General features: G+C 42.6%; 1 protein-coding gene across 1 annotated transcript in view; it reads left to right on the top strand.

Annotated features, from left to right (window-relative positions):
• The window catches only part of LOC138161883 (serine/threonine-protein phosphatase 2A 65 kDa regulatory subunit A alpha isoform), a 454,863-nt gene that overhangs the window by 68,201 nt on the left and 363,683 nt on the right, over nt 1–22,979 (top strand). The window lies entirely within an intron of this gene.

The raw sequence follows: 22,979 nt of genomic DNA, 5'->3' as shown, positions 1-22,979 counted from the left end.
CTAGCCCCACCATGGGAAGAACTGAGGTATAGGATATGTTGGTCTTTGATTCACCAGACTCTGGGCCCCATCGATGAGAGATCCTTCATACTGACTCTCTACTAACCAGCGACTCAATGTGCTATGTCCACTCTAGAACAAGCTACCCTCAGGTTTCAGTACTAGGTACCACAGGGCTGAGCAGACCAGGCCAGAGTGGGACCCCCTTTCCCCAAGGTCCCTGGTTATCTCCTGCTCATACTCCAGGATCCTCCCCCCTCCCTTCTCAGGGGTTGTGGGCCTAGGCCCCCAGACGCAGAATGGACAAAGATACTCATGTTGCTTAGAGGAAGAAGGAGTCACCGACTAAGATGGGCCTTACCATCCACCTGGCAACTGATTACTGAGGACCCTGGGCTTTCTCATTCATCTTGCTGCCGCATTCTAAGTACCACAGGGCCTTTCCGTTGTAAGTTGAAATAAGGTAAACTGTTCCAAGCACAATCAATTTATTAGTAAAGCACAAATTTACCAGTAAATAGAATCTCAGCTTCCTCAACAAAGCTAAGACCTCAAATAAGCAAGGCAGTTCTCTTTTATATGGGGAGCACAGAACAGAGACCAGGACATCACAGGCAGGGAGCAAAGTAAGATTGGCTATGAGTGTGACATCATGAATGGTGAAATCAATATGATTAGTTACAGGGTTGATGCAATCCATGAAAATTCCAAAAGTCTCCTGATAAAAAATCCACTTCCAGAGAGAGAACCAATGAACTCAGTACAGATTGAAGCATTTTTTTTCACTTTATTTTATTTTATTTCTTGCAACATGACTAATAGGGCGCTGATCTTCTTGAGTTCAAATCCAGTCTCAGACACTTACTACTAACATATGACCCTGGGCAAAGTCCCTTGACCTTATTTGCCTCAGTTTCCTCATCTGTAAAATGAGCTGGAGAAGGAAATGGCGAATCACTCCAGTGTCTCTGCCAAGAAAACCCCAAATAGGGTCACAGGGAGTTGGGCATGACTGAAAAGTGACTGACTAACAACACCAAATATGGAAATGTGTTTTATATGACCTCACACGTCTAATGGGTATCATATTGCTTGCCTTCTCAATAGGAGAAAAGGGGCTGAAGGAAGAGAGGGAGTCTGGAACTGAAATTTTTAAAAATGAATTTTTAAAAGATCTTTTAAAAGTGTGTGGGACAGATAGAATATTTTCTCCAGCCTCAAATCCTTTTATCACATGAGCGTTTAGTCAATAAGTATTCAGGAAGTGCCTACTACTTGCCAGAGACTGTGTTAAGCCCTGGAGATACAAAGAGAGACAAAGGCAGTCCCTGCTCACCAAGAGCTCACACTCTGATGGGGAGAAACATGTAGACAGCCAGGTAGAAATAAGAGAGATACAGGATGAAAAGGAAATAGGCAACAGGGGGAGCTTTTCCCTTTAGGAAAGTGTGTAGGACAAAGGGCTTTTCCTAGGAAATGAATAAAGAATAAGTCTCCCCTCTAGAATATTGCCTTCCCCACGCAAAGTGATTGGGCTATTGATCCATGGAAGGGCAGTCTTCTCTTCTTCACCCCCTGGAGAGATTAGCCTAAGACCTAGGCAAGGGAAGTCCCTCTATTCCAATCACGGGGAAGAGGCTTTTTCTATTATTCAGAAGAGATTTAGCCTCTCCTATTCAGAAGAAATCCTTGATGTGGGGATCTCTGGGAGGCTCATTCTTTGAGGGGAGTGATGCAGGAAGGAACAGGATGGTAATTTTGTTACTCAGCTCTTCTGGAATGTTAATCCCCCAAACTGTATTTTACCATATTAAGATCTTTTCCTTGTTCACTATTCCTATAAATGTGTCCTTAAATCATCTTGGGGTAGGGAATATTGGAAGGCAGGGGAGAATATTGACGGTTTGGACTTCTCTAATCTGAAAATGACTTGGATATTAGAGATGCTATATGAAATAAAATTGTTCTCTTCAGAATTGTGCCCAAAATTCAGAGTACAGTACTGATATTTTTTCTTTGACACACAGGGACATACAACTAATAAACATCTGAGGCAGGATTCAAACTCAAATCTTCCTGACTCAGTCCAGTGTTCTACCCATTAGCATACACAACTTCCCTATGTATTTAAGAAATAGGAAACAAGAGATACGCTGGTGTATAAAACCAGCATATAAACCAGACCTCTGAATCAGCCCTCATAGCTTTGGGGAGCTCAGGGGAGAAGAGCAAGGGGCATGGCAGGACATGAGACAGCATGGTTGGGCAGGCTAGTCTTTAGCCCTGCGCACACACTGCCTGTTCAGGAAGGAGCAATTTCTCTATGGATAAATGATGTGCCTGTATCTGCTATGGGAAGATCCCAGACTGGAGAAGAATGACAAGGAACAAACGAGTCAGTGTTGACTTAGTGTTCCAGGTTCTCCTTTACCAAATGTTTGTTAGTTAGCCTGTCCTTTTCCCCAGAGTGCACCAGGGGCTCAGGTTAGGACCATAGAATTATAAGCAGCATGGCAGCTGCTGATGGAGACAGACCAGGTAAAGATGCTTGTTTAGATGAAACTAAAGTGAGCCCAACCCTTTTGGGGCCCTGCAAAGGTATAACAGAAACATTGGATTTTGGAGGTGGAAGGGACCACAGAAGCCATCTCTCCGAACCATGCTGAAAAAGGAACCTCCCTTACAATAACAATCAGGTCATTCAACTGTCTCCCTCTGAAGAGGCAGAGCCCATCACCTGCTATGTCAGCCTTCCCCACTTGCAGATGAGAGAAATGATTACTTCTCTCTCATATTAATAGCCAATTATTAAAATTGGGGAGACCCAAACTTTTTTTTCCGTATCTTATTTCCTTATCTGAAGCCCAATCTCTCAAGGACAGGGCTGACATTCTCTTCATTCTGGATATTTCTACTCCCCAACTAGATCAGACTTCTAATCTAAAATGAATTCCTGCTCAATGTGTTCTGAGCTAATTCTGTCTAGGTTGCCCCAGGCTAGTCTGGGTGTAGAGGTAGTCCCTTTGTCCAAGAGTGACATGATGTTACTCTCCCACCCCCTTATTAGGACAGGTTCACCTATCATTAATTGTCAAGCAACCAGAGTTGATTGCCATCCTCAGGAGCAAATGCTCTTCCAAGGGCATATAAACTATGAACACATTGCCATGAGTCATCTTTGGTACAAGAGAGATAGTGAAACAATCATCCCTTTTATTAGTAAAATGCTAGCATTATTAACAAAATTATTAATTACCCAGAAACTATGTTTGTTGAATTTTTTAAATGTCACACAGAGGACCAGATGTCCTCTAGGTTGGAGAGAGGAGAGACTAGAAGCCAAGAACCCAATTAGGATGCTCTTGCAAGGGATGATGAAAGCCTGGGCTGGGTGGCTGCATCAGCGGAGAGAAGCAGACATATATGATATGTGTTGTGGAAATAAAATAGACAAGACTCTGATTTGATATTGATTGGATACGGATGAATAAGGGTGAGGGAAGATCACTTTCAGTTTATAAACCTGGGTGATTCAAAGGATTAAAGAGGTATAATGGATAGAACACTCGACTTGGAGTGAAGAAAGCCTGAATTCAAATCCAGCCTCAGCCCCTTCCTAGCTGTGTGACCCTGGACAAGTCACATATCTTCTCTCAGCCTTAATTTCATCATCTATTAAATAGGAGTCATGGTAAGTCAAAACACTTATCTCCAAGGGTTATTAGGAAGATTAAATGAGATAATATGTGTAAAGTGATTTGTAAACATTGAAGTGTTATATGATAGTTTTCAATCAATCAGTAAACATTTATTAAATACCTACTATTTATTAAATGCCTACCTGCTAAGTGCCGGAGGTACAAAAAGAGACAAAATACAGTCCCTGCCCTCAGAGGGCTTATAATCTAATGAGGGAAACAATGCAAAAACAAACATATACAAAGCAAACTACGTACAGGATAAATAGAAGATAATTAATGGAGGGAAGGCAGTAAAAAGAAGAGAGGTCAGGAAACGCTTCCAGCTATCATTATTTTGTGTCCTCGACAGAAAGAGAGACGCTAGGAACAGGTGTGAGTTCTGTTCTGGACATGTTGATTCTGAGATGTCTGCAGAATATCTGCTTTAGAATGTTAATAGCATGGGGTGGCTAGGTGGCACAGTGAATAGAGCACTGGCCCTGGAATCGGGAGGACCTGAGTTCAAATTCAGCCTCAGACACTTAACACTAGCTGTGTGACCTTGAGCAAGTCACTTAACCCCAATTGCCCTGCCCTCCCCCCTCCAAAAAAGCAAAAAAAAAAAAAAGAATGTTAATAGCAGTTGGTGATGCAGGACTGTATCGAGATCTGGGAGTCAGCTTGGACAGAGATAATCATTGGGCTTCTCGGAGATGATGAGAAGAGGACCCAGGACAGGACCTTGGTGGGACTCAAGGTCAGCAGGACAGGTTGTGGATGCTGCTACTGCAAAGGAGTCTGGGAAGGTACATTCATGGACACCCCGAAGAGAACTCTGTCCTGGAAACCTAGGGAAGAAAAAGTATCTGGGAAGAGGGGATAGTCGACGGCATCACAGGCTGCGGAGCAGTTAAGAGGGGTGAGAACTGATGAAAGACAATAGAATGTAGTGATCAAGAAATCATTGGTAACCTTGGATAGGGCAATAGCAGTTGAGTGATGAGGTCAGACTCTAGAATGTCACAGACTGAGAAGAAAATAGAAAGAGAGGGAGTGGGGGCAATTGAGTGGTGTGGTGCAGAAAAGTTTGAGAGGCATTGTTTCTGGCTAATTAATCATTTTATTAATCATGCTAGGATGTATTAATAAAGAGAGTCAGTGACACGCTCAAATGTCAATGACCCCTCATGGAACCCATTCAACACTCATATGCTCTTGGAAGAAGTTCCCGAAGCTGGAAACCAACTGCCTTTGGTTAACAAGTAATTTGAGAATGAATATTATAACGAGACATAGCCCTGTTCTAATGAGAGTCTGGGAGACGTGACTCTGATCACTCAGTCTCTGTCAAAGAGATTTATCTATGTCCATATCACCCTTCTAGGTAATCTAGACAAAAAGGAGAAATCCACTTTACACAGACCTGTCTGACCAAAACACAGCAACAGAAAGGAATCCACAAAGGATCAGACCCTCCCTGGCATGAAACCTGGGCCTCTTTGAACTGAGTCTCTTGAAGGGGTGGGGCAAAGATACAGGCTTTAAAAGGAATATATAATCATAGATTTAGAGCTAGAAGGAACCCAAGAGCCCACTGAGTAAAACCCCTTCATTTTACAGATGAAGAAACAGAGGCAGAAAAAGGTTAAGTGATTTGCCTATGATCACACAGCTAATAAGTGAGGCAAGATTTGAACTCAGGTCAGTCAGTTAACTATCATTTAATAAGCACCTACCATGTACCAGACACTGAGCTAAGCTCTGAGGCTACAAAGAAAGGCAAAAGACAGTCCCTGCCCTCAGGGAGCTTACAGTCTAACAGGGAAAGACAACTTGCAAACCACAATTTTGTACCAACAAGGCATATATGTGTGTATACATCATATGTGTGCTCTCTATGTATACACACATATGTGTGCTCTCTATATGTATACATACATACGTGTGCTCTATGTATGCATACATATATGTACTCTCTCTATGTATACATACATATATCTATATCTATCTATATAGGTATAATTGGAAATAAGTAACAGAAGGAAGGTATTACTAGCATTGAGGTGGAAGAGAGGAGCCTTCTTGCAGGAGGTAGAATTTTGGCTGGGACTTGACCAAGCCAGGGAAACCAGGAGGCAGAGATGAAGAGGGAGAGAACTCTGGGCATGGAGGACAGCCATAAAAATGCCCAGAATCAGTAGATGGAGTGTCCTGCACAAGGAAGAGCAAGGAGGTCAATATATGTGGATTTCAGAGTATGTGGGAGAGGGTGGATGTAAGGGATAAGAAGACCGGAAAGGCAGCAGGAAGGCTCTAAAAGCCAAACATAATATTATATATTCAATCCTAGAGGCAATAGGGAGCCACTGAAGTTTGTTGAGTGGGGGTGACATGGTCAGACTAGTGGAGTATGGACTATAGTAGGGAGAGACTTGAGGCAGGGAAATCAATCAGCAGACTATGTGCAACAGTCTAGGAGTGAGACAATGAGAGCCTGTACCAGAACAGTTGAAGTGTCAGAGGAGAGAAGAATGTATTTTTGAGAGATGTGAAGGTAAAAACAAGAAGACTTGACAACAGATTGGATATGGGGAGTGAGAGAGAGTGAGGAGTCAGGAATGAAGTCTAGGTTGCAGGTCTGGGTGACTTAGGTGGTACCTTTGATAGTAATAGAGGAGTTAGGAAAAAGGAAGGATTTGGAATGCAGAGAGTGTGTGTGTGGGGGGGGTGTAGGGAGGAGATCATGAGTTCATTTTTGCACTTGTCCAATGCACAACTGGAGATGTGAGACTGGAGCTGAGGACCAGATACATAGATCTGAGAATCATCAGCGCAGAGGTCATATTTGGATCCATGGGAGCTGATTAGCTCCCGCAAGTGAAATCGTATAGCAGGAGAAAGGAAGAAGACCTGGGACACGTACAATTAATGGGAATGACCTGGATGACGATTCAGGAAAGGAGACTGAGAAGGAATGGTCTGATAGGAGGAAAATCAGGAGAGATGCTATGGAAACCTAGAGGGAAAAGAGAGTCAAGGAGAGGCTGATTAGCAGTGTCAAAGGCAACAGGGAAAGTCAAGAAGGATGAAAACTGAAACAAATTTATTAGATTTGGCAATTAAGAGATCATCAGTAGCAGGAAAGAGCAGTGGGTTTTGCTAAATCCAAACCCAGCATCCATCCAGTTTGCCAACCAGCATGCGTGAAGATGCTGAGCTGTCTGTCCACTTTGGGTAGAAGGCTGGGAGTGCATGGGAAAATGGCAGCAGAGAATGAGGTCAAGAAAGAATGCTTGACTTAACTCTGAAAGGACAGACGACCATGCAGCATTCTGCCCATGCACTGACAGACATACCACCTCCACATACGGGGTATTACTGAGGTCTGGGTGCCTCCAAGGCTTTGTCTCCCTCCCCTTCAGCATCCAGGCACCCCCAAGTGCCAGGGCTCCATCTCTTCCCAGAATGCCTCTTCGTCCAAGTTTCCCAAGAACATGCCTATACCTTTGTGGCCACTGGGTGGCAGCAGGGACACACAATTTTCTACTTGAGCTGGTCCTCAAACTTGGGGAACCTGTGAATACATTTCTTGCAAAGGCATGACCAAAGAATGTGGGACGATGGTGGTGATGCTGCCACCGCCTCCACCGCGCCTCACATTTCCAGGCTGCTTGGAGGCTTGAAAAGCTCTTCATGCATACTAGCTCTTTTGTGCAGAGTTAAAGCAGACATTATTCCCATTTTACAGATGAGGCTGGGAGAGGCAAGTGACTTGCTCAAAGTCATACGACTAGTTAAGTGCTGAGTCAGGGCTCAGACCAGTGCTTCCTCACTCTTCATTAGACATTAGAAAGTAGGACATAAGGGGCGACTGATTGGTGAAGTGGGTGGAGCACCAGCCTGGAGTCAGAAGGACCTGAGTTCAAATCCGGCCTCAGACACTTGACACACTTACTAACCTTGTGACCTTGAGCAAGTCACTTACCCCCAATTACCCTCCAAAAAGCAAAAAAAAAAAAAGTAGGACATAAAATGTCAGAGCTCTGAAGGACCTCAGAGTCTAGACTTCAAACAAGCATTTACTAATAATAGCAACAATGATAGTCAGGGATTATGTAGGACTTTAAGGTTTGCAAAGTGCTTTACAAATAGGATCTCATTTTATCCCCATAACAACTGTGGGAGGTAGGTGCTATTATTATCCCCATTTTATAGATGAGGAAACTGAGGTTATAGATATATAGATGAGGCTGAGAGAGGGTAAGGAAGTTGCCCAGGGTCACTGGGCTCGTAAGTGTGTGAGGCAGGATTTGAACTGAGGTCTAGTCAGGAACTCCAGCTCCAGGGCTCGTCCACTGTGCCATCTAGTTGCTTCATAATCCATCTATCTATTTATCACTTATTAAGGGGGTATGTGCCAGGCATTATGATAGGTACTGGGGATACAAAATTACAAAAAATGAAAGTGTCTACCCTCAAGGAGCTTCCATTCTGACAAAGAGACAACCTATACCTATAGAGGGATGTGTGTGTGTGTGTGTGTGTGTGTGTGTGTGCGCGCGTGATCAGCAGCCCGGGGAGCAGGAAAGACTTCACTGCTTGATCCAAATCTTAAAGGAAGCCAGGCATTCCAGAGGTGAAGAGGAAGAGCTTTCTAGCCATGGGGAACAGCCCATGGATACAAAGGCATGCAATCAGAAGAGAGAGAGTCTTACGTGAAACACCAAGGGGGCCACTGGAGCCAACTGGGGGCAGAAAGCACAGAAGGAAATAAAGTATGAGGAGAATGGAAATGTAGGAAGGGGGCCAGGTTATGAAGGACTCTGAATGGCATGCAAAGGAGCTATATTGGAGCCTGGAGATGCTAGGGAGCCCTGGAACTTACTGAGTAGTGAAGTGTCATGGCCAGATTTATGTTTTAGAAAAGTCACCCCAGCAGCTCAGAAGAGGGTGGGTCAGAATGGGGACATACTTGAGGCAGGGAGGCCAGATAGAAGGCTGTGGCAAGAGTCCCAGTGAGAGGTGATGAGGACCTGAACTAGGGTTGTGGGGCATAACATCTGAGGGGTGCTGCAAATGAGAAGATTCGGTAGTGGATTGGATACGTAGAGTGAGGAGAATTTACGCAGACTTGCTCCCCCTTCTCCTCTTGCTATCATTTACATAACACTTTAAGCTTTGCAAATTCTTTACAAACATTTCATTTTGTCTTCACAACCCTGAGAGTTAGGTGCTATTATTATCCAAATTTTACAAATGAGGAAACTGAGTCCGATGAGTGGCTTGCCCTGGGTCACGCTGCTAGTGTCTGAGGTCAGATTTGAACTTGGGTCTTCCTGACTGCAGGTCCAGTGTTCTATCTACCTCACCACCTAGCTGTCTCAGGAAGATCAATTTGGTAACTGAGCAGAGGATGGACGCTAGTGGGGAAAGACTTACGGCCAAGAGACCAACTAGCAGTTACTGCACCAGTGCATATGTGTGGTAATGAAAGTCTGCACCAGGGTGGTGCCAGTGTCTGAGGAGAGAAGCATATGGGAGAGATGTGTGGAGGAAAAAGCAACAAGCCTTGACAACTGATTGGATATTAGGAGGTGGAGACAGCGAGGAGTCAAGAATGAACCCTCAATTTTGAGCTGGGTGACTTGGGGAATGTTGGTACCTTTGATGGTTATAGGCAAGTTAGGAAGAAGGGAGCATTTGGTGGGGGCAGGGGAGATAATGAGCTAAGTTTTGGACATATTGAGCTTAAGATGGTAATGAGACATCCAGGTGGAGAGTCCAATTGGGAGTAGGAGATGCGAGTTTGGAGGTTAAGAGAAAAGTTAGGGCTGGATAAGTAGATGTGAGAAGCTTGTACCGAGAGATCATAATGGGATCTGATGAATCAATGGGAACTGATAAAATCACCAAGTGAAATAGTTATAGACGGAGAAGAGAAGAGGGCCCAGGCAGAGTCTTGGGAGACATCCATGGTTAATGACTGTGACTTGGGTAAAGATCCAGCAAAAAATGCTGAGAAGATGCCAGATAAGCAGAATCAGGAGAGAGCAGTGTCCTGAAATCAAAGAGAAAAGAGTTTGAAGCAGAAGAAGTAATTGATTAAGGAGAAGAGGGTCAAAGAATACAAAGAGGTCAGGATGAGGACTGTTCAAAGATCACTAGATCCAGCAATTGGGAGGTCATTAGTAACTTTGGAGAGAAAAGTTTCTGTTGAATGATGAAGTAGGAAGTAAAATTGTGGAGTTTAGAACACAGTGAGAACAAAGGAATTGGAAACACTGATTGTCCATGGCTTTTTCAAAGAGTTTTGCCATAAAAAGAAGAAAAGAGGGGCTGCTAGGTGGTGCAGTGAATAGAGCACTGGCCCTGGAGTCAGGAGGAACTGAGTTCAAATCTGACCTCGGCCACTTAATACAAAACTAGCCATGTGACCTTGGGCAAGTCACTTAACCCCAAATGCCCTCCAAAAAGAAAAATAAGGAAGAAAAAAGATATGGGATAGTAACTGGTGGGAAATGTATGAAGCAAGTGAGGGTTTTTTTTTGAGAATAAGGAAGATATGGGCACATTTGTGGGCTGTAGGGAAGCAATTAGTAGACAGGGAGAGATTGAAGATAAGCGAGGGAGCGGGAATGATAGAGGGGTCAATCTGCTGAAGAAGATAGGATGGAATAGGATCACTTGCTCATGTAGATGCATTTGCCTTGGCCAAAAGAAAGGCCACCTCTTCATGTGAGACAAGGGTGTGGGATAGAGATAGGATCAGAAGGCATCTGAGGTATATGAAATGAGGAAGAGGGGAGAAAAGAGAACTCTTGGAGAATGACCTCATTTTTTTCCAGTAAAATATGAGGCAAGACCACAAGTTGAGAGGGTGGGAGGAGGAGGAGGTACCAAACCAGGGGAGGCTTGAGGAGGGTTTCAAAGATTTGGAAAAGCAGCTGTGGTATGTGGGATAGGGATTTTTGTCAGGGAGGCATAAAAAGATTACTCTGCTGCCATGAGAGTCCTCTTGAAATTATGTTATATAAATTTGTACCGGACCTAGTCAGCATAGTTGTGTGATTTTTTTCCAGCTTTATTTAGCAGCATGTACGTAAGAGAGAAGGCAATGGGTGATGGGATGATGAAGGCAATGGGTGATGGCAGTGATCCAAGACCAAGGCTTGGCAGCTCAAGATCATCGATAGGATAAAGGGGCAAGGTACCAGAAAGAAGAAGACAGTGCTGAATTGAATTGGTTCACCAAGGGCTCAACATGGGGAAGAAAGAGAGCAGAGTCAAGGCAGAAGTGATAGTCTGGGAGAGAAGTGAGGTGTGGAGGAATTGTAGGTCAAGATAGATAGTCAATAACTGATTTTGAACAACAGTACTAGGAACGGCAATGTTGTAATGATGATCAGCTATGAAATACTTGGCTGCTCTGGGTAAGAGAATGATCCAGGATGATTCCATGATGAAAGATGCAGTTCTAGAGAAAACTGATGAATTCTGAGCGCAGATTGAAGCCTATTGTTTTTCGCTTCACATAGCAAGTAAGAGCATTTCGCCTTCTCTATTGCACTAGAAGCTCCATGAAGGCAAGGACCTTCTCTGCTCCCTTAGTGGGTATCTCCCCCCAGTGCCTAGCACAGGGCTCTGTTTCTGTTGCTGAGGCTAATGCTGTACAGCAGGAACCAAATGGGAAGGCAGTCTGAGGTAAGGAGATCCAGTTTGGGACCATCTGCCTGTAGGGAGGAGGAGAACCAGGGCTCACTATGCTGGTCCCTTTCTTATTACTGGGATCCTGTAGTGAAGGTAGGTGGATTCTCAGATCTATGTTCCCAGCCTCAATCTCTCTCCTGACCTCCAGTCACACATCTCCAGCAGCCATTTTTTTTAAAGCAATCAGGGTTAAGTAACTTGCTCAAGGTTACACGGCCAGTTATTTCTGGGTGTGGTGCTGAGTATCTGAGCCCGGATTTGATCCAGGTCATCCCGACACTGGAGCCGGTGCTCTTACTCACTGAGCCACCTGGCCGCCCAACCAGCTGCCATTTTGGACATTTAAAATTGATGTCTTAAGAAACTTGATATCTCAAACTCAACATGTCCAAAACAGAACTCATTATCTTTCCCCCAAAACCTTCCTCTCTCTCCTACTGTTGAGGGTACTGCCATCTTCCCAGCCCCCAGGCTTACAGCCTAAGTGTCATCCTTGACTCCTCATTCTCCTTCCCTCCAATCCAATCAGTTGCCAAGTCCTGTCATTTCTACCTTCATGACATCTCTTTCATATGTGCACTTCTCTCTTCTAACACTACCACCACTTCTCATGACCTCACACCTGTAAGAGATTTCTGGTAGGCTTCCCCATCCCAAGTCTCTGTCCACTCCAATCTGTCTTCCATTTAGGTGCCAAAGTGATCTTCCTTAAAGCACAGGTTGGACCATATTACCCTCTATTCAGTGAACTCCCTATCACCTCTAAGATCAAATATGGCATTCAAAGCTCTTCATAATTTGATTCCTTCCAGACTTCTTATACCTTACTTCTTCTTGTTGTACAGTAGTTTCAGTCATGTCCGACTCTTTGTGACCCCATCTGGGGTTTTCTTGGCAAAGACATTGGAGTGGTTTGCCATTTCCTTTTCCAGCTCATTTTCCAGATGAGGAAACTGAGGCAAAAAGGGTGAAGTGACTTGCCCAGGGTCACCAGATAGTAAGTATCTGAGGTCAGATTTGGACTCAATAAGATGAGTCTTCCTGATTCCAGGCCAACACTATGGTGCCACCTAGTTGCCCTCTGACCTCAAGTGACAATGACATCCTTGTCCCTCACATACATGAAACTCTATTTTCCAACTTTGCACACTTTCATTGGCTTTCCCCTAATTCTTAGAACTCTCTCCCCCTTCATCTCCACCTCTTGGTTTCCTTGGCTCTTGTCAAGACTCAGCTAAAATCCTCCCCTTTGTAAGAACCTTTCCCCAATTCCACTTAATCATATTATTTTCCATTGACTTTGTTTGTACCAATTTATCCTGTTTATATGTAGCTGTTTCTGTGTTATCTGAGTGGTGACAGTTTTTTGCATCATCACTCTCTCCCCACTTAGAATGTAAGGTCCTGCTAAGTAGAGATTGTTTCATTCTTTGAACTTGTATGGATGTCTGCTAAACAATTTTCCATTGACTGACTGAATATATGGAACTCTGGGGTTTTGTGAATGGGAAGGAACTCCCTCCACAACACAGGTCTCAGCAGAGGTATGGCTTAGCAGCGAGTCCTAGGGAGTTTCCTAAGGCATGGAGAGATTGCCCAAGGTTACATAGCCCAAGGTACCCAGATGACAGGTGAACTTTGCACCCAGAATTCTAGCCACTCTAATATATTACATTGCTTCTATAGGAAAAGAAGCGAAATAAACATGTAAACCAATGCCAATCCAAACACAAGAAATTGTGAATTATATATTATCCATGCATTAATATGTAGGTGAGACATCCCTTTGCAAACAAAATTCCTTCATTTTCCCTGCCATTTACCTATCATCGCTAGGTACCAGAAAGTACCAGAGAGTAGGATTGTAGGGGATGGAAAGTGAATGCTTGAGAGTTTCTAATATAAAGAGAGTTGCTTAGTTTAATGTCATACTATAGTGGGATACTTAAAAACAAAAAATAGTTTATCTCTACTGGAAAACAGGCCAGGGGAGGGCACATAGAAAGAAGAAGATAACTAACATTTATATAGCACTTACAATCCTGGGAGGTAGATGCTATTATTATCCCTCTTTTACAGATGAGGAAATGGAGGCACATAGAGGCATGACTTGTCCATGTTTACATAGTAAATTAACCAGATTTTGGACTTGGAATCAGGAAGGCTTGTCTTTCTGAATTCAAATCTGGCCTCAGACAGTTAGTTGTGTGACTCTGGGCAAGTCACTTAACCCTGTTTGCCTCAGTGTCCTCATCTGTAAAATGGTCTGGAGAGGAATGGCAAGCTACTCCAGTAGTAGCAGTAGCAGTCAAGAAAATCCCAAATGGGGTCACAAAGAGTCGGCCATGACTGAACAACAACAATAGTCCTGACTCCAGATCCAGCATTCCATTCACTGAAGTACCTACCACCTACCTGCTGAAGGAAATATACCAAGAGATACCTGAAGAGGGCATATTAGAAGGAGATGCATCAGAAGATGTCAGCAGATGACAAACAAAGGAAGTGTACTAAAAGATGAGAGGCAGAATCTAAGGAGAAGCACCTTAGAAGGTGCCACAGGAGGACACAAGAGAGACAGAGTATAGATAGTGAGTTTGCAGCCTCATGAGATGAGTGGGTGGAGAAGTAACCTTGAACCAGCAGGCAGCTTCAGATGATGTTGGAGATGCCAGAGACCTTCCACCAACCATCCTGCTGATTGTGTGGAGCAAAGAACTTGTGCCTGATGACAGCCCGGAAAGCGACTACTCTCCCTTTAGTAGTTGGGGTGAAGGTCATCTCCTGTGAGAGAAATCATTACTAATAACAAATGATTTGGGGCGATCCAGAGCCCCCCCACCCCTGTTTTCTAAAGTCCTGATTTTAAAAGAGTAGTCTTTTGATGGACATTACTGATAATGACATTGGACTAACTCTCTTGTTCAGACCCTACCCAGGTGGGGTAACTATTATGTTCTATTCAGTTTTGTGTGGGGGTAAAATTCTTTGAATAGAGTGTCCAAGGCTGGGGGTAACTTAAGAAGTATACAACATTTTACCAAAAAACTACTTTATAGAGCTAGAAAAAATAGTAACAAAATTCATTTGGAAGAACAAACAGTCCAGAATATCAGGGGAATTAATGAAAAGAAATGCTAGGGAAGGTGGACTAGCTATACCAGATTTCAATCTGTATTTTAAAGCAGCAGTCATCAAAACTACTTGGTACTGGCTGAGGAATAGAGTAGTGGATCAATGGAATAGATTAGGCACACGAGATTCAGCAGTCAATGACTATAGTAATCTATTGTTTGATAAACCCCAAGACTCCAGTTTTTGGGATAAGAACTCACTATTTGACAAAAACTGCTGGGAAAACTGGAATATAGTATGGCAGAAACTGGGCATAGACAATTATCTAACACCATATACCAAAATCAAGTCTAAATAGGTGCATGATCTAGGTATAAAGGTTGATACTGTAAGCAATCTCAGAAAACAAGGAATAGTTTACCTGTCAGATTTGTGGAGAGGGAAAGACTTTATGACTAAACAAGAATTAGAGATCATTATAAAATGCAAAATGGATAATTTCGATTACATTAAATTGAAAAGCTTCTGTACAAACAAAGCCAATGTAACCAAGATTAAGAGGGAGGTGGGAAACTGGGAAAGAATTTTTACAACCTATGTCTCTGATAAAGGACTCATTTCTAAAATATACAGAGAATTGAGTCAAATCTATAAGAATACAAGTCATTCCCCAATTGGTAAATGGTCAAAGGATATGAACAGGCAGTTTTCAGAGAAAGAAATTAAAGATATCTATAAGCACATGAAGAAATGCTCTAAATCACTATTGATTAGAGAAATGCAAATCAAAACAACTCTGAGGTACCACATCTCACCAGTCAGATTGGCTAAGATGACAAAACAAGAAAATGACAAATGCTGGAGAGGATGTGGGCAAATTGGAACACTAAAGCATTGCTGGTGGAGTTGTGGACTGATCCAACCTTTCTGGAGAGCAATCTGGAATTATGGCCAAAGGGCTATAAATAATTTCATACCCTTTGACCCAGAAATACCACTTCTAGGGTTATATTCCAAAGAGATCATAGAAGTGGGAGAAAGACCCATGTGTACACAAATATTTATTGCAGCTCTTTTTGTGGTAGCAAAGGATTGGAAATTAAGGGGGTGCCCATCAATTGGGGAATGGCTGAACAAGTTGCGGTATATGCATTTTATGGAATACTATTGTGCTATAAGAAACAAAGAGCAGATGGACTTCATATTTACCTGGAGAGGCTGATACGAACTGATGCTGAGTGAGAAGAGTAGAACCAGGAGAAATTTGTACACAATTACAGACACAACATATGAGTGATGACCACCTTTTTTTTTATAAAGCAATTGGGGTTAAGTAACTTGCTCAAGGTTACACGGGCAGTTATTTTGTGTGGGTGCCAAGTATCTGAGGCCAGAACAGCGTCTCCCGATGCTGGGACCAGCGCTCTTACTCACTGCGCCACCTGGCCTCCCCGATGACCAATTTTGATAGACTAGACTCTTCTCAGCAGAGCGGTGATATAAGTCCATCCCAAAAGACTCATGATGGGGAGAGATGCCTACATCTAGAGAAAGAACTAAGTTTCAATCCAGATTGAAGCAAACTATCTGATCTTTTTCTTTTTTGGTTTTATTTCCTCTTTACCATTTTTCATTCCATCTGATACAATCCATCTTTATAACATGACAAATGTCTAATGTGAAAGTATTTACAGATCCTATATTTGACTGTATGCCGCCATGGGGGGAGGGAGGGGGGGAAGAATGTGAACCTCAATGAATTGTGGAATTGAATCTTGTAAACTAAAAGTAAACAAACAAATTAATTAAAAAAAAAAGAAGTATACAACATAATCAAAGTTCAGGTCCAGCCCCTCACTATAATATTCATTCTCTCATCAATTTTTAGCCAATCAGAATTGATTGCCACCCTGGGGAACACACCTCTTCCAAAAGGGCATATAAGCCATGAGCCTACTGCCAGGATTGTCTTTGGTCTAAAGAGAGAGACGGCCAAATGAACATCCTTTTATTAAAATGCTGGCATTATTAGTAAAATGATTACATTATCTACAAATTATGTCAAAGCTTTTAAAATGCCACAGCCAACACATAATAGAATGGTTGCCATTCCCTGCCTTATGATGCTGATAAGGAGAGAGTTAACACTTGAAACCCCCCTCTCCAAGTGGGCTCATGGGGCAGCTGTTCCCTCTGTAAAAATAGATGTTACCAGGAGAGTCTTCAGCTGCTGTAAGGTTTTGATTTCAAACTATTCTAGAAGCAGCAAACTCAGCTGCTTAAAAGTTTCAGGGTGCAACTTGTGCTTTAGATCCCATTTGGTAGATGTGCTGTACTCTATAACGTGAGCGTTTAATCCATTTACGTCTCATGAAATTGGAAAGGAGATGAGAAACTTATGGTAATGGGGGCATTAGTCATTTTATAACTATGACCTTAGGAATTTTCATACCTTAGGGAACCTGAGCAAGGAAAGCTTGTAGCTCAGGGCAGAGGGCGCCATCTGGTGGCTTAACCAGAGATTGCACTCTGAGTAACTAGTCCGCACTCGCAATTGATTGGTATCTACTGTTTCCAATTCTTTGCTACCACAAAAAGGGCTGTTAGAAATATGTTGGTGCATTGTGAAATGAAAAAGATTTAGCTCTTCTCAGCAATGAAATGATCTAGGACAATTCCAAGGGACTCATGATGGAAAATGCTATCCACATTCAGAGAAAGAACTATGGAGTCTTAAATGCAGATCAAACCACACTATTTTTCCTTTTTTTGGTTGTTTTTTCCTTCTTGCAGTCTTTCCCTTTTGGTCTGATTCTTCCTTCACAATATGACTAATGTGGAAATACGTTCAATATGATTGTACATGTATAGCCTATATCCGACTACTTGCCATCTTGGGGAGGGGGAAGGGAAGGGAGGGGGGGAAATTTGGACTTCAAAATCTTGTAAAAGCGAATTTTGAAAAATATCTTTGCATGTAATTGGAAAAGTAAAACATTATTAAGTGGGGGGGGGGAATATGTTGGTATATATGGAGACTTTCTTTTTATCAAAGGTTTCTTTGGAATATATGACCTGGGCAAATCTTAACTCCTGTCTGGTTCAGTTCCCTCAATTGTAAAGCAGAGATAATGACAGCATCCACCTCACATGGTCATTGAGAGGATAAAGTCAGATGCATGTGTAAAGACATTTCACAATCTTAAAGTACTAATATAAGTTGAGTCACTATCATTGTTACTGTCATTATGGTTATTATGTAATACAGCTGCCCTCTATGTCATGAATGAGTCTCTGACATTAGGGCTATATGTCCATAGATCTGAAATGTCAGCTCTGGAAGAAGTCTTAGACAATAGAAGACAGAATGCCAAAGCTAGGAAGGACCTTATGACACAAACTGCCTTCATGGGAAAGTCTTTGGAAAAAATCACATAGAACGTCAGAGCTGGAAGGACAGAAACAACCTCAGAACATAGGATGTAGAAAGTCAGAGCTCTGCATGTCCTGATCTTGCTCCCAGAGGACTCTAGGTTTCTAGAAAATTTTTGGCCAGGGACCAGGAACTGGGAACAAAGACACAGGCTACTAGAACCTAAAGCTGATCTTGGTTTGACAGAGGCAGAATCCCATCTCCAGCCACTTCATTTTCCCTTTTGTAGGGCCCAGATCTCTTGAACCAAAAAGAATAATAACTCATATTTCTATGATTTGAAATTGGGCTGGTCACAAACCCCAACACTGCGATTGCTATCTGTGTGATATGGAGCATGACTTTTAGGAAGGAATGATGGTAACAGGCATTTCTTAAGCTCCTACTATGGGCCAGGCACTATGCTAAGTGCTGTACAAATATTATCTTGTTTGAGTGTTAAAACTACCCTGAACATAGGTGTTATTATTATGCCCATTTTACAGATGATGAAATTGAGACAATCAGAGACTTGCCCAGGGTCACACAGCTAGTGTCTGAGGTCAGATTTGAACTTGGGTCTTCCTGACTCTAGGTCTAATTCATTGTACCACCTGACTATATCCTTTAAATTCTCTCACCCTCAGTTTCCCCATCTGTAAAATGAGAAGGTTAGATTAAGTGAGGTCCAAGGTCACTTCCCATGATCCTATGAAATGGATGGTAGGAATAACAAATAATAGAAAATACAAACCCAGTACTACATGAATGAAGACCTATGAGCGTTAGCATGTGGAAAATACATGGGATTTTCACAACAGCTAAGTGGCACAGTGGATAGAGCACAGGGCTTGGAATCAGACTTATCTTCCTGAGCTCAAATCCAGCTTCAGACACTTAGTAGCTATGTGACCCTAGGCAAGTCTCTTGCCCCTGTTTGCCTCAGTTTCCTCATCTGGAAAATGAGCTGGAGAAGGAAAGAGCAAACCATTCCAGTATCTTAGCCAAGAAAACCCCAAATGGGGCCACAGAATTGAAATGACTTAACAACAACATAGGATTTAGAGCCAGAAGTCTTGGATTCAAGTCTGGGCTCTTGATACTTACTGCCTATGTGACCCTGGCAAATCCCTTCCCCTTTCCAGGCCTCAGTTCCTTTATTTTTAAAATTAGATCATTGGACTTAATGGCCCCTGATGGCCCTTCTGGCCCTAGGTCATATAACACAAAATGTCCCAGCCAGAAGGGAACAGAAAAAAGGAAGAAAAAAACCAAGAAGCCCAAGGAGAGACAATAGGGATAATCTAGTTGAGGCACCTCATTATATAGATGGGGAAGGGGAAGGGAACATGCATTTATAAAGAACCCACTATGCGCCAGGCACTATATCTTTACAACAATCCAGTGAGTTAGGTACTATCACTATCCCTTACAGTTGAGGAAACTGAGGCAGAGGTCAAGTGACTTGCCCAGGGTCACACAGGCTAGTAAATATGTGAGGCTGGATTTGAACTCAAGTCTTCCTGATTCCTGGTCCAGGGCTCTAACCACTGTGTCACCAGCTGTCTTTAATGGCAAACCTGTGGACAAGATGGCAAAATATAGGATGAAAGGTAGCATCAGAGAATGTCGGGGGGAGGAAACTCAGAGTCCATCTAGCCCAACCCATGCCTTGCCAAGAATCCCCATTACAATATCACTAACGAGTGGCCACCAGACCTTTGCTTAAAGACTACAAGTTCTTCAATCCTTCCTGAGACAGTCAGTCCATTTGGACCCTTGAACAGCTCCTAGTGCTGACCTGCAGTACTAAGCAGGCTAAGTTTAAATTCCTCTCCTCAGAATAACCCACTCACAACCAGTACAGTGTTCTCTTTTCCAGGCTAGCCAACCCCAGGTCCTTCAAATAATCCTCCTATGATATAATCCCCAGTCAACTCACCCTCTTGCTTGGGAGGGATCATGATTTGGAGTCAGAAGACAGACTTCAGATCTCAGTTTTACCAATTCTGTGGCCCTGGGGAAGACACTTAATCTTGGGACAAATATGTGCCACAGTAGAGTGCTGGGCCTAGAGTTAGGAAGATCTGAGTTTAAATCTGACCTCAGACACTACCTCCAACACTCTGGGCAAGTCATTTAATCTCTGTCTGCTTCAGTTTCCTGATCTGTAAAATGGGAATGGAAATAAAACATGTTCCCCATGGACAGCTTTGGTTACATCCCCAAAATTTTGGGAAGTAGAAGATGCATTACTAACTTGGAAAACATGGATTTTAGAGCAGGTCAAGGTTTGATACAAAGGTTTTCAAAGGACACTGCAAGGTTCAAGGATGAGTTAGATATCGTGAAGTTCATTTGTATAGAGTTTGGGGCCATAGCTTTCAAGATACACACTGATGAGCTAAGGACAAATTGTAAGGGCATCTGTGTGCTTCAAGACAGCAAATTCTGACTCCTGACTTAGATGTCTTCAGGAAAACAGCATTTAGATCATATACCTAAGTATAGCATTTGTTGTTCAGTCATGTCTGACTCTTTGTGACCCCATCTGGGGTTTTCTTGGCAAAGATACACCAGTGGTTTGCCATTTCCTTCTCCAGCTCATTTTACAGATGTGGAAACAGAGGTAAAAAGAAGAAATCAGATAAAAAAAATTAAGTTGGAGAATTGGGTCCTAGATTAAATAAATGGTTAAAGGACTTTATTCCTAAAAATACATGAGTCCGGTCAGGATGACTCTTAACATACAAAGGTTGCTTGTCTGAGTCAATGTTATTACATTCAGCTAAGGAATAATTTGAGAACATCCATTCTTCAGCCATACTGCTTAACAGGAATATTCAGTTCCACCCTCCTTGTTGCACATATCAATGTTTCTGTTCTACATTGAGTGTACCTCAGGGGTTCACCAAGAGTATGCAATAAATATTGTTCGATTTCTTCTTTTTTTTATCTTTGGAGGGAGGAAGGTAGGTGTAAGGGTTATGGGATTTAAAGATCTCCCATGCCCCATGGACGTGCTGACATAGCAGAGCAAGAGAAAGTGAAAAGCCGAGCTAACGGTCCTGTGGTTGGCAGTTGGTGGCGGTTGCCTTTTTTTTTTTTTTTGAGTTAGGACTCCGGCTGAGCACTGCCAGGGGCCGGAGCTGCTGGGAGCACTCTTCCAGGATGCTGGGTGGTTGCTGTGAGTGGGGAGAGGAGGACCTTTGCCTGAGGTAGCCTGTTCTGTTTTAAAGGCTTGAAAATGTGGGTGCTTTCTACTTTATCTACCTGTGCCAATGTCATAACTACTCTGATGGCTTTCACTTTCTGGTTTTGGGACTCAGTCTTTTGGTATCTTAATAAATTTTCTAGTTTATTTCCCCAAATGGTAAACCTGACGTATTTTGTGATGGATAATTATATCAGCATATTTGTAATCTCTATAGGCATTGTGAATATGGCATTGCTGATACAGTAGGGCAATTGGGGTTAAGTGACTTGCCCAAGGGATAGTAAGTATTAAGTGTCTGAGGCTGGATTTAAACTCAGGTCCTCCTGATTTCAGGGCTGGTGCTCTATTCACTGCGCCACCTAGTCACCCCTGTATGATTTCTTTAAAAAGCAAAAACTAATGTGAGAGGAGCAGAACCAGGAGAACATTGTACACAATTACAGACACATCGTGTCTGGGATGACTGACTTTGATAGACTGGGCTCCTCTCAGCAATGCAAGGCTACAAGACAACTCCATAAGACTCATGATGGAAAGGCTATCCACATCCAGAGAGAACTACAGAGTCTGAATGCAGATGGAAGCAAACTACTTGCCCTCTCTTTTTCATTTTGTTTTGTTTTGTTTCTTCTTCCGCGTTGTTCATTCCATTGGTTATAATTTTTCTTTACAACTTGGCGAATGTTTAAGGTGAAGGTATTTGTAGAACCTATATATTAGACTGCATGCTGCCATGGGGGAGGGGGAGAAAATTTCAAACTCTAAAACTTGTGAAACTGAATGTTGTAAACTAAAAGTAAATAAATTTTTTAGAAGAATAGGAAAAAAAAACAAATGCAATGTAAAAATAGAAGTTATCAAGATAATTTTTTAAAAAAAGAGATCTTTGCAAAGGATTCTCAAATGAACAAGATGAAATTTAATAGATATGGATATAAAATCTTGTACTGTGGTTAAAAAAAATGAAACTGGACAGATAACCATTACATGAACAGCAAGTCATATGAAAAAAAAGGCTTAGAGGATTCAGTCAGCTAAATAGGAAAGTGCAGGGGCGGCTAGGTGGCACAATGAATAAAGCACTGGCCCTAGAGTCAGGAGGACCTGAGTTCAAATCCAGCCTCAGACACTTAACACACACACACAGACACACACACACACATACACAAAATTAGCCGTGTGACCTTGGGCAAGTCACATAACCCCAATTGCCCTCCAAAAAAAAAAAAAAAAAAAAGCCCACAAAACTAAATAGGAAAGTGCCAGGGTGAGTTGTGACAGGCAGGAGAGGACACTGCCCTGAGCTGGTCCTGAAGTGTTACCCCTTACCTCATCTGCACTCACCTCTCATCGTCTCTACCTCCGAATCCCAAGTTCCTATTTAGACTCTGCTCAGGGGGTGTCTCCCAGCCCACTCTGCCCCTCCCTTCCCCCCACCTCTGTTCTTTCTGCTCTCTCCTCCATCATTTTGTTTTTATTTATTTCCACCCACCCAAGAAAAGGTAAGCTTCCTGACTGCAGGAACTCGTATGTTTTTTTGTCTTTGTGGTCCCAGTACCTGGTGCTGTACCCCAACACCTAAGGACCTACTATGTGACAGATAGCATCTGTCACGTAGTAGGTACTTAAATGTTTATTGAATAGACTTAAATTAATGCCATCTTTGGACTGAATTTTTAAAAATGAAGTGCCTAGAATAAGGAAGATAATCGTTTATTTACACTAATCAAAGCAAATGTGGAATCTAGAATGTCAGAGCTGGGAGAGACCTTCGAACATAGACAATCAGGGCTGGGGAGGGAGGGAGTAGCCCTTGAAAACAGAACCTAGAACATTACAGTTCCCTCGGAGGTCTCATGTTCTCTTTTTCTAAGGTTCCTCCCAGTTC

The sequence above is a fragment of the Petaurus breviceps genome, unplaced genomic scaffold (assembly GCF_028583685.1).
Source record: "Petaurus breviceps papuanus isolate PSGF00001 unplaced genomic scaffold, PetGlider_PUasm1.0 185, whole genome shotgun sequence".
NCBI classification, from domain to species: Eukaryota; Metazoa; Chordata; class Mammalia; order Diprotodontia; family Petauridae; genus Petaurus; species Petaurus breviceps.
Note: the sequence above shows the minus strand (reverse complement) of the source record. Positions and strands in the feature narration are given on the sequence as shown.